At 37.1% G+C, this 12400-nt stretch overlaps 1 long non-coding RNA gene across 1 annotated transcript; it reads left to right on the top strand.

The window, feature by feature from the left end:
- Positions 1-4122: 4122 nt before the first annotated feature.
- Positions 4123-6091, top strand: LOC118561087. Its single transcript, XR_004929760.1, has 3 exons — positions 4123-4416; positions 4510-4628; positions 6071-6091. It is a non-coding gene; the product is annotated as an uncharacterized LOC118561087 (long non-coding RNA).
- Positions 6092-12400: the final 6309 nt, after the last annotated feature.

A 12400-nucleotide genomic window follows, 5' to 3' on the forward strand; every position in this document is an offset into this window, starting at 1 on the left:
CTCATTGGTCAGCTAAGTGTCAGCTGGTTTCCGATGGGTGGGTTAGATTGATGAAACAGGGTTTAGGTAACAATTACCAAATACATTGACAATGTCTATCCGTTATTTGGTACTTTGGGGCTTTACTGACATTACACATCTGAGAATTATTAGTAGAAGAGACCAGCGAGCACAAAACCCCAATTTCGCCAGCCAGAGGTTAGTTATTATTGCACTCCTGTGGTCATAGCGTGGTACCTCTGAAATGGCAATGACCACATTATTTACGTTGTGTGTTTTCTCCCCAAAGCCCTTAGCAAAAAGTAGCATACTTGAAGTAAATTATATTAAGAATACTTAAGTGTAAGTATAGGTTTAAAAAGTATACTCAAGCTATGTACTTTTAGTGCACTTGAAGTATTACTATTGTAATACTTCTTCGAACTAAATTGGGACTTTTTTAAGTTTACAAAAGTATTCTGAAAGTATACTGTTCCAAGATATACTGTTCATTTGAAGTTTACTAAATTATACATTAAATTATTAAGCAAGTACGCTAATCTATATACTAGAAGTTTACAAAGTATACTTGTGGTTCACATTTTAGTTTATTAAAGTATATTTAAAGTATACCACAATTATACACTTCAATATCGTGTCAATGTACTAGTTATATACTGCTAGTCCATATTTTACACATTCAAGAATTACTGAAACTAAAATACTATTTTTGCTATTTTAATTTGTATAAGTATCACCATATTGTAGCACTATATCCTTACAGTTACCCCATAATGTAGGTACAATGTGTTTACACAATTACAAGACAGTATCTTGATAACTTTGGTTTATTTATATAACATAAGGTTTTTTCTAAATGCCAGCTTAAACTATTACAGACTGCATTTCAAAATAAAAAGCTTCTCTGAAATCAAACCCTTCTTAGCTTTCAATATTGAAATGAAAATGTAAACACAAGGAAGTCATTCTTTGTCAAAAATTAAAAACTGCAATTGACATCAAAAGTCGAAACAAAAGTGTGTTTCCAGTTAAGTACTGAATAAGAACTAAGAACTGATGTCCTTGGTTGTCAAAAGAAGGTGAGAAAAGTACACATTTTCGGAACAAAATATCTTCACAGAAACACTACTTTACAGTGATGCACAGAAAATAAACATTTATCTAACAATAACAATGTATTGATATATAACATTTACAGCTATAATAAGGCAGAGAATAAATGATGGACAAGGCTCATTTAGTTTTTACTGTTTGGGTTCTCAATTTATTTGTTTCAGCAACACTTTAGGCGGCCACAAGTGTATGAAGGCAGATTTGTGTCTTTATTATTCAATCAAAAAAAAGGTTGCTTCAATCAAAAAATATATTTTCAATAAAAAAAAAATACTTCAATTAAAAAAAAACTTTTCAATCAAAGAAAAAAAGTATTTGAATCCAAAAATATATTTGAGACTCAAAAAAATACATTTGAACACTGATTTTCTTTGATTGAAAATGTTTTCTTTGATAGAAGTCCGGTTTTTTTTGTTTGAAGCAATGTTTTTAATTGAAGTAGCATTGTTTTTTGATTGGACCATATAATGGGTAGGACATTTGTGTCTTTATCATTCAATCAAAAAATAAGTTGCTTCAAACAAACAAACAAGGGAATCAATAAAAAAAGTCACTTCAATCAAAAGATAAACGTTTTCAATCATAGAAAATAGTTTTGAATGCAAATAAAATATTTGAGACTCCAGAAATTGCATTTGAACACTTTTTTTTAATTGAAAATGTTTTCTTTGATTGAAGTAATCTTTTTTTGCGTTTGGGGTATACATGGGTAGGACATTTATGAAGGCAGATTTGTGTCTTTATTATTCAATCAAAAAAAAGGTTGCTTCAATCAAAAAATATATTTTCAATAAAAAAAATTCACTTCAATTAAAAAAAACTTTTCAATCAAAGAAAAAAAGTATTTGAATCCAAAAATATATTTGAGACTCAAAAAAATACATTTGAACACTGATTTTCTTTGATTGAAAATGTTTTCTTTGATAGAAGTCCGTTTTTTTTTGTTTGAAGCAATGTTTTTAATTGAAGTAGCATTGTTTTTTGATTGGACCATATAATGGGTAGGACATTTGTGTCTTTATCATTCAATCAAAAAATAAGTTGCTTCAAACAAACAAACAAGGGAATCAATAAAAAAAGTCACTTCCATCAAAAGATAAACGTTTTCAATCATAGAAAATAGTTTTGAATGCAAATAAAATATTTGAGACTCCAAAAATTGCATTTGAACCCTTTTTTTAATTGAAAATGTTTTCTTTGATTGAAGTAATCTTTTTTTGCATTTGGGGTATACATGGGTAGGACATTTGTGTCTTAATCATTCAATTCCAAAAAAGTTGTTTCAATCAAAAAAAATATTTTCAATTAAAAATAAATAAATTAAATGCAAAAAAAAATTACCCGTCAATAAAAAAGTATTGAAGAGAATGTGTTTTTTCGTTGTTTTTTTTTTTGTTTTTTTTGAAGAAGAAAAAATTTGAAGTTCAACATTTTTTGATTAAATAACTTTTTTTTGAAGAGAAAAAAGTTTTAAAGTTCATTTTTTTTGATTGAAACATTTTTTTTAAGTGAAAAAAGTTTTGATTTTTTCGTTTGAATCACTTTTTTTTTTAAGCTCAAAAAGTTTTGAAGTTCAAATTTTTTCGATTGAATCATTTTGGAACAAAGGTACCGTGGTGGGCGGGTGCTTCTCTATTGGTCAGACATGTTTGATTGAGTGTCTACACCAACGACGTCTTTCTGACAAAGAAGTCTTGTTCGGCACTCCCCAGGCGAGACAGCTTTTTACCAGCAAGAGGGAACAGCGGTGAAGTTGTCGGTAAGTAGATAAAACAGGTTGAAAATAATTGGTGTCATGTTGTTAGCCTATTCTGTTGATATTTACAATAAATTGTACGCTTACTAACTTTGTTCACGTTGAGGAATGTTTGTAATGGTGTGAGGTTAGATATCTAAATATTTTCAGACAGGCAAGCAAAGTGGGCGAACCTATGGCCCCCACACAGCAGCTTGCTATGTGCTAAAGAGCTACTGTGTTGAGTAAAGTGGCCACAGCGCTGCCTGTTTTGTAGATGCTTTTATCTTGAGAGCGGGATAGGTTGCTTAAGCTGCTGTTAGTCGAGGTGCATGCGTCCCTCTCCCCCCTCCCCCCATACATTTACCGCTGGGTCCCTTGTCGGCCAAGTGCCATGTACTGTGCAGGGTATGGCAGGCCGTTTTAACATTTATTAGCTTGACTGAATATGTATTTCAGACATCTCAAATACCGAATAAGATTTTTGCACTTAAAATAATAACAGTTAATCTACATCATCTTATTTCAAGTGCAGAGTAGCTAATAACCTTCTTTTAGGGGTAAGAATACTCATTCCATTGGCAAATAGTCTTATTTAACTGCTCAAATCAAGGAAGAATACACTGATTTCAAGAAAGTTTTACTCACTTTTAGTTCCCTTTTTGCAGTGCTAAAGTCTTGACTTAATGTGTATTTCAGATATCTCCAACAGAATTCTTGCTATCTAAAGTGGAAACTTTAGATATCTTAAATATAATTATTTATAGTAGAAATTACATCACTTTTCCCATTTATGTGTAGTGGGATTTTACTTTCGGATATCTAAAATAACTTTCTTCCTATCTAAAATAAACTTTCTGGATGTCTGAAAACTAATCCTGGATCTCCATAATCCATTTTTTACCGGTCATAGTTTTTATTTCAGATATCAAAAATCAATGATCAAAAGTTTTGAAACCAATATGTAAGACATCCAACTTTGTAAATTCCGCTTTCTGTCCGTGAATTTGCGTTGGTAGTAATTGACAGAATTGCAAGAAAAGGGCATGAAACTGAGCGAGCCCTTAGCCAGGGAATGTGTAGCGACAGAGAGCGACGTTCAATAGAAAGTTGTGTAAGAAACCTTCACAGAATTGAACATTTATTGTCTACAGAAACCTACAATGAACAGTAAAGCAGTTTGACTGAGGTTGGAGTGCTAGCAATAGCTCATTTCCATCGAACCGACAGAATTTCTTTTTATTTTTTATTAATTGATTTCTATTTTATTTTTTTGCTGTTAAAGATTGGGTTGTCTTCTGTATAAAATGTAATACTTAACATTTGTTTTCCTAGGGCGGAGTGGCAGACCATCTATTGTTACCAGAGAGCACATAGACGTCCTTATGAAGCAAGGACATACAATCAAAAAAAAGGCAAAAATGATGGGATGTTCCTCGTCGTTTTTGAACAACAAATCAAAGCTGGTGGACCTACACATAAGAGGAAGACTGTCTGCCTTAGATGACAATCAGCTGCAAGAGCGTGTGAGCACATTGCAGGACCAGTATCCAAACTCTGGGAATGAGGTTTGTCTTTTCTACAGAAAATTGATATTTAAGTTGGATCCGCTTGTGAGAGTATTTTTTAATCATTAATGCTTTCATGTTTGTATTTTTCAGATGATGAGGGTGCTGCTTCGTGCTCAAGGTGTGATTGTCACACGGGCCAGGGTACGCTAAATGTTGGGAAGGACAAACCTGACATCTGCTGCAAGAAGGTGGAGTCGGACTGTTGCAAGGTGGGCTTACCATATGCCGTACCCCAACAGTTTGTGGCATATTGATTTTTATATATATATATATATATATATATATATATATATATATATATATATATATATATATATATATATATATATATATATATATGAGAGTGAGACAGGCTGCTTGATTTGCTGTACGCCACGTTTCGGTCTTTTGAGTTGGAGGATTTTTCACCCTCCTCATCCCCGGCGGTGTAGGAAGGTTTTTGTGGAGCCAAGCAGGCCAGACTCTGATCAATTTGACCTGCTGGCTCAAGGCCCTGACTCAGTGAAGCCACAACCTGGCGCTGCAGAGTCAAATGGTGGACAGAATTGGTCCTGTTATATATTATCATATATCAGAATCAACATATATTTTCTGCTTTGTAACCCAGGCGGGATCACCGGCAGCTTTGTGCATCATGATTCATTTGTAATGTGGACACGTCAGCCCCAGATCACCCTCTCTGTATCGTCTCAAACAGCAGGCAGATACCGCAGATCGCCCATGTCCAATGTCCAAGCTAGAATCAACATCACAGTCTCTCAGCAGCCCCTTGCTGGCCGCCTCAAGACACTAACTGCAGAACAATTGATTGCTTTCACATACACTCCCCAACAACACATAAAAAGTTGGTAAATTTGTTTTTTGAAGATAAAAAAGGTCGCTAGAGAGTTTGAAAAGTGCAATAGTGCTCTCTATGGAGGCACAAGAAGATGCTCTATTTTTTTGTTTTGTTTTTTAAGACTGAGCTGGCTTTTATAGTCCTGAGCAGCCAGGGGACCAATGTCACACGCTCAGAATTACGTGGCACGTGCAGAAACCAATGTTAATTTGAAATTCAATGCAAGAAGTTTGATCCTAGGAAGGCGCCATACTGAGAGTTTTGGACACAAAAGCCGGATTTCAACAAATATGCATTATAATTTTTCAAAAATAATGACCAGGATATGTAGATAGTACTATAAAACAACCATGTTAAGAGTTTATTGACAACAAACAGCTGATTTGGGGAAGAGTTACACTTTAACAGAATTTAGCAACCTAGAAACCAGGCTTTTCCATATTTGTTAAGCCTCCTATCTGGGATACCCTCCAGGTTGATATCAGTAGCTCTTTAAGTTCTATTGTTGAGTTATTGTGCTCTGAATTTCTTTTTACAGAAAGTTATCAAATGAAACAATATAGTGACCTTGAGTGTTTTTCCAGCAATGAATATATAACTTTGTCTTTTTGAAGATTGATAATGTTGATTTTTAGCACTAGGTGATAACGTGTTTCAAATATTTGCTGATATACTAATTCAATTATTCATAATTTCAGCAAAAAATGTTGAAACCATTGATTTATTTCTAATACGGGTTTTCTGATCATTATCGTATATTGTCTCCAGGTAGGGGGTTGTATCCTTATTTTAAGTACTAATTTTACTTTCTAGATGGGGCTTTGTCATACATGGTGCCATCGAAGGACACCCGTGTGGGATTACCACAGCTGCAGTACAAACAATAGGGCAACAACAGTACTCTGTCAGTTTTTGAAAGCAACATCTTACTATGGACTACCATCAAGAGTCAGATCAGACCATGGGGATGAAAACATGCTGCTTGCTTTATGCATGCATCTAGTTCAAGGGCTGGAACACAGAGGCTTCATAACAGGAGAATCAGTTCATAATCAGCGCATAGAACACCTTTGGCAGGATGTATTTTTGCATGTGCTGCAGCATTTCTACCATACATTCTACTGTCTGGAGGACGCAGAGAATCTTAACCCAGATAATGATATCCACAGACTTTCTTTACATATTGTATATCCATCTGAGATTCAAAGGAGGCTGGAACAGTTCAGACAGGCTTGGTACCACCATGGTTTGCCCACAGAAAGTAATCACACAGCAGCTCGTCTGTAATTCTGATGCAGAATACATTTGACAATTATTGACATTTAATCATTCTTTTGCACATTGCCATTATCACTTTATTTTAGATCTGTAAATATTTATTTATATATATATATATATATATATATATATATATATATATATATATATATATATATATATATATATATATATATATATATATATATATTTCTTTTGTGGGGAATGTTGTATTTATATAATTATGTTGTTTTTATATCTGCAGCGTGTAACGAAAATAATTTCCCACTGAGATTATTAAAGTATTTCTGATTCTGAAATAACTGTTGGGTGCGGTTCGATGAAACCTTGCAGTCAGGCCGCTGTGAGGAACTTGTAAACTTTAGTTCAGAAAAAAGGAAGAAGCATGAATACCGTCACTGTATCCCTAACCTAACCTTCGGATGTTTGCGTTTCTACCACATTTTAATTGTGCTCTGAGCGAAAGATTCCGTTTAGCAAATTTAGATGCCCAACTAAGTCAAGACGACAGACGCTCACAACATCTCTTCTATAAGAACTCCAAAGGACTGTACACATTATGCACAAACACATCAGACAGACTAGGTAATATAAAACAGCTTCTTTATTGACTCTAATGGGAAATTCTATATAGTTTGCATATCTTATGTTTCAACCTCTCCCTTACATCTGGAGCTGCTGTCTTACAGGAGTTGTCTGGACCAACATGATCTCACATATAGAACCTTCTGAAAGTATTTAGCCCCCTTGAACTTTTCAACCTTTGGCCAAATTTCAGGCTTCAAACATAAAGATATAAAACTGCATGTTTTCGTGAAGAATCAACAAGTGGGACACAATCATTAAGTGGGACGAAATTTATTAGGCCCGAGCAGCGAAGCGCTGCGAAGGCCTATTGTTTCTGTGTTGTTTCTTATTAGGCCCGAGCAGCGAAGCGCTGCGAAGGCCTATTGTTTCTGTGTTGTTTCTTATTATTATTATTTTTATTCTGCCCCCCTAAAGAGGGGCCTTTTTGGGGGCTTTATCATATTCAAAAACTCACCAAACTTTGCAGATGCATGGTGACTGTTTAAAAATTTTGTATTTTAAGGTCGTCACAAAAATCTAAAGAAAAATGCCTCAACGGCGCCACCTAGAAATTTTCAAAGGACCCTTTGCTATTCACTTACTTCATCGTAGATTAATGAAATTTTGTACAGTTGTAGATCTAAGCAAGACGCTCAGAATTTACAATAAACGTCATAGTGCAAATATCACAGGAAGTCGGCCATTTTAGATTGAAGGTCGTAATTTTACCTCATTTTTGACGTTTACAGCATTGGTATTTGATCGAACTCGTCCTAGGGATTTCGAGCGAGCGGCTTGAAACTCGGTCAGTCTGATCATAAGGCATGGCCAATTAAAAGTTATCAAAACGGTGAGTTTTTGAGCATGTTGAAGGGGCGTTAGCAGGGGTCAAAGTTCACCTACTCGCCACAAAACAGAAAACTGTTATATCTCCTACACAGAAACACACAGAGGCACCAAACTTTCTGTAATTGATCATCATCGGGTCTTTTACAATATCCAATGGTCAAGTGATGACATAACTTAGGCCACGCCCCCTGACAACAGGAAAAACTGTTATATCTCCTACCCAGAAACACACAGAGGCACCAAACTTTCTGTGATTGATCATCATCGGGTCTTCTACAATATCCAATGGTCAAATGATGACATCACTTAGGCCACGCCCCCTGACAATAGGAAAAAACTGTTATATCTCCTACACAGAAACACACAGAGGCACCAAACTTTCTGTAATTGATCATCATCGGGTCTTTTACAATATCCAATGGGCAAGTGATGACATAACTTAGGCCACGCCCCCTGACAACAGGAAAAACTGTTATATCTCCTACCCAGAAACACACAGAGGCACCAAACTTTCTGTGATTGATCATCATCGGGTCTTCTACAATATCCAATGGTCAAATGATGACATCACTTAGGCCACGCCCCCTGACAATAGGAAAAACTGTTATATCTCCTACACAGAAACACACAGAGGCACCAAACTTTCTGTGATTGATCATCATCGGGTCTTCTACAATATCCAATGGTCAAATGATGACATCACTTAGGCCACGCCCCCTGACAATAGGAAAAACTGTTATATCTCCTACACAGAAACACACAGAGGCACCAAACTTTCTGTGATTGATCATCATCGGGTCTTCTACAATATCCAATAGTCAAATTATGACATCACTTAGGCCACGCCCCCTGACAACAGGAAAAACTGCTATATCTCCTACACAGAAACACACAGAGGCACCAAACTTTCTGTGATTGATCATCATCGGGTCTTCTACAGTATCCAATGGTCAAATGATGACATCACTTAGGCCACGCCCCCTGACAACAGGAAAAACTTTTATCTCCTACACAGAAACACACAGAGGCACCAGACTTTCTGTGATTGATCATCATCGGGTCTTCTACAATATCCAATAGTCAAATGATGACATCACTTAGGCCACGCCCCCTGACAACAGGAAAAACTGTTATATCTCCTACACAGAAACACACAGAGGCACCAAACTTTCTGTGATTGATCATCATCGGGTCTTCTACAATATCCAATGGACAAATGATGACATCACTTAGGCCACGCCCCCTGACAACAGGAAAAACTGTTATATCTCCTACACAGAAACACACAGAGGCACCAAACTTTCTGTGATTGATCATCATCGGGTCTTCTACAATATCCAATGGTCAAATGATGACATCACTTAGGCCACGCCCCCTGACAACAGGAAAAACTGCTATTTCTCCTACACAGAAACACACAGAGGCACCAAACTTTCTGTGATTGATCATCATCGGGTCTTCTACAATATCCAATGGTCAAATGATGACATCACGTAGGCCACGCCCCCTGACAACAGGAAGTGTCATGTTTTATTGTTAGCAGTCGCTATGTTACCCCTCTGAGCTAATCAACATGAAACTGTGTCCACAGACATGTTGCTGTGTTGTGGATTCCAGGCCCAACTGGATTCCATGTAGCAGTGCGGCATGGTGGCGTGGCGAAGTCACCTGAAACGCCGCTGCCATATGTCCAGACTTCCATAGGGTATTGACAAATTTATTAAAAAGTAACTTAAAATTACCTTAAAAGGACAACATTTTTAAAAGTCAAAAGGCTTATTTGATGCTTTGAGAACATCTCTTCTATTCGGCTACAAAATCAACTGGATTCGATGGAGCAGGGCGGCGTAGTGGCGTGGCAAAGTCACCTGAAACGCCGCTGCCATATGTCCAGACTTCCATAGGATATTGATAAATTTAATAAAAAGTAACTTAAAATTACCTTAAAAGGACAACATTTTTAAAAGTCAAAAGGCTTATTTAATGCTTTGAGAACATCTCTTCTATTCGGCTACAAAACCAACCAAAACAGGATGATCTTTTAAGCTATAAGACCATTTTTAAGATGTCAATACATAGATTTTAAGCTGGTGGGTCGCCACTGCCTCCGGTGGCCAAATGCATCGCTGCATCAACTGATCTGCACCAGTTTAATCTCGTCATGGCAAAATTATTTTTTCTCTTCATGTGTGGCCCCACGCCCCCTGACAATAGGAAAAACTGTTATATCTCCTACACAGAAACACACAGAGGCACCAAACTTTCTGTGATTGATCATCATCGGGTCTTCTACAATATCCAATAGTCAAATTATGACATCACTTAGGCCACGCCCCCTGACAACAGGAAAAACTGCTATATCTCCTACACAGAAACACACAGAGGCACCAAACTTTCTGTGATTGATCATCATCGGGTCTTCTACAGTATCCAATGGTCAAATGATGACATCACTTAGGCCACGCCCCCTGACAACAGGAAAAACTGTTTTATCTCCTACACAGAAACACACAGAGGCACCAGACTTTCTGTGATTGATCATCATCGGGTCTTCTACAATATCCAATAGTCAAATGATGACATCACTTAGGCCACGCCCCCTGACAACAGGAAAAACTGTTATATCTCCTACACAGAAACACACAGAGGCACCAAACTTTCTGTGATTGATCATCATCGGGTCTTCTACAATATCCAATGGACAAATGATGACATCACTTAGGCCACGCCCCCTGACAACAGGAAAAAACTGTTATATCTCCTACACAGAAACACACAGAGGCACCAAACTTTCTGTGATTGATCATCATCGGGTCTTCTACAATATCCAATGGTCAAATGATGACATCACTTAGGCCACGCCCCCTGACAACAGGAAAAACTGCTATTTCTCCTACACAGAAACACACAGAGGCACCAAACTTTCTGTGATTGATCATCATCGGGTCTTCTACAATATCCAATGGTCAAATGATGACATCACGTAGGCCACGCCCCCTGACAACAGGAAGTGTCATGTTTTATTGTTAGCAGTCGCTATGTTACCCCTCTGAGCTAATCAACATGAAACTGTGTCCACAGACATGTTGCTGTGTTGTGGATTCCAGGCCCAACTGGATTCCATGTAGCAGTGCGGCATGGTGGCGTGGCGAAGTCACCTGAAACGCCGCTGCCATATGTCCAGACTTCCATAGGGTATTGACAAATTTATTAAAAAGTAACTTAAAATTACCTTAAAAGGACAACATTTTTAAAAGTCAAAAGGCTTATTTGATGCTTTGAGAACATCTCTTCTATTCGGCTACAAAATCAACTGGATTCGATGGAGCAGGGCGGCGTAGTGGCGTGGCAAAGTCACCTGAAACGCCGCTGCCATATGTCCAGACTTCCATAGGATATTGATAAATTTAATAAAAAGTAACTTAAAATTACCTTAAAAGGACAACATTTTTAAAAGTCAAAAGGCTTATTTAATGCTTTGAGAACATCTCTTCTATTCGGCTACAAAACCAACCAAAACAGGATGATCTTTTAAGCTATAAGACCATTTTTAAGATGTCAATACATAGATTTTAAGCTGGTGGGTCGCCACTGCCTCCGGTGGCCAAATGCATCGCTGCATCAACTGATCTGCACCAGTTTAATCTCGTCATGGCAAAATTATTTTTTCTCTTCATGTGTGGCCCTAATACTCCATCGTAAGAACACCGCTGTCGTTACCGCGGGTCCTGGGAAAAAAAAAAAACGCTGCTCCTGGGGGGAATTTTTGATTATGCTCACGCATAGATGTGTAAAACTTCACATTGCAATTCAGACAGGCGCAGACTGAACCGTGCAGTTCATTTTAAAGAGGCAGTTTTGGCGCATATTCCGATAGAAACGGGCTGCGGGGAGCCTAAGTGTGTTGTCGTGGGCGTGTTTACTCGCTGCAGGTAACCGCTGTGAAACAATCAGAAAGATTTCCCTGATTAATAACATCTTTATGGCGCTCATCTTTATTGTTACTATGTGCTGCTTTACCAGTTCTCTCTCTCTCGCTCGCTCGCTCTTCATCGGACAAAAATCAAACTGCTTCGTGTTTGTATTTGAAATTGTGCGTCAGACTCAGATTTAGAAGTGTTGTTACGACGTTTGAGCTGTAACTGCAACCGTTTTTTATATATATATATATATATATATATATATATATATATATATATATATATATATATATATATGGTAACTTTACTGAATTTGCAGCTTAAGAAGATTGGGTTTGACAAACAACACCAACTGTCCCCTCAATCCAGTGCACACAATACCACAACAGACCTCATCACGCTCTACAGTACATCAAGAAAACTAAATCAACTAAAACAAGTTCACTAAAACAAGTTCATGTGCATTTCATGCACATGAAATGAAGTTAATCCATATTTGTGTGTCAGGGTGTCTAAGCATTCTCCAGAA

The sequence above is a fragment of the Fundulus heteroclitus genome, unplaced genomic scaffold (assembly GCF_011125445.2).
Source record: "Fundulus heteroclitus isolate FHET01 unplaced genomic scaffold, MU-UCD_Fhet_4.1 scaffold_559, whole genome shotgun sequence".
In the NCBI taxonomy this organism is placed as follows: Eukaryota; Metazoa; Chordata; class Actinopteri; order Cyprinodontiformes; family Fundulidae; genus Fundulus; species Fundulus heteroclitus.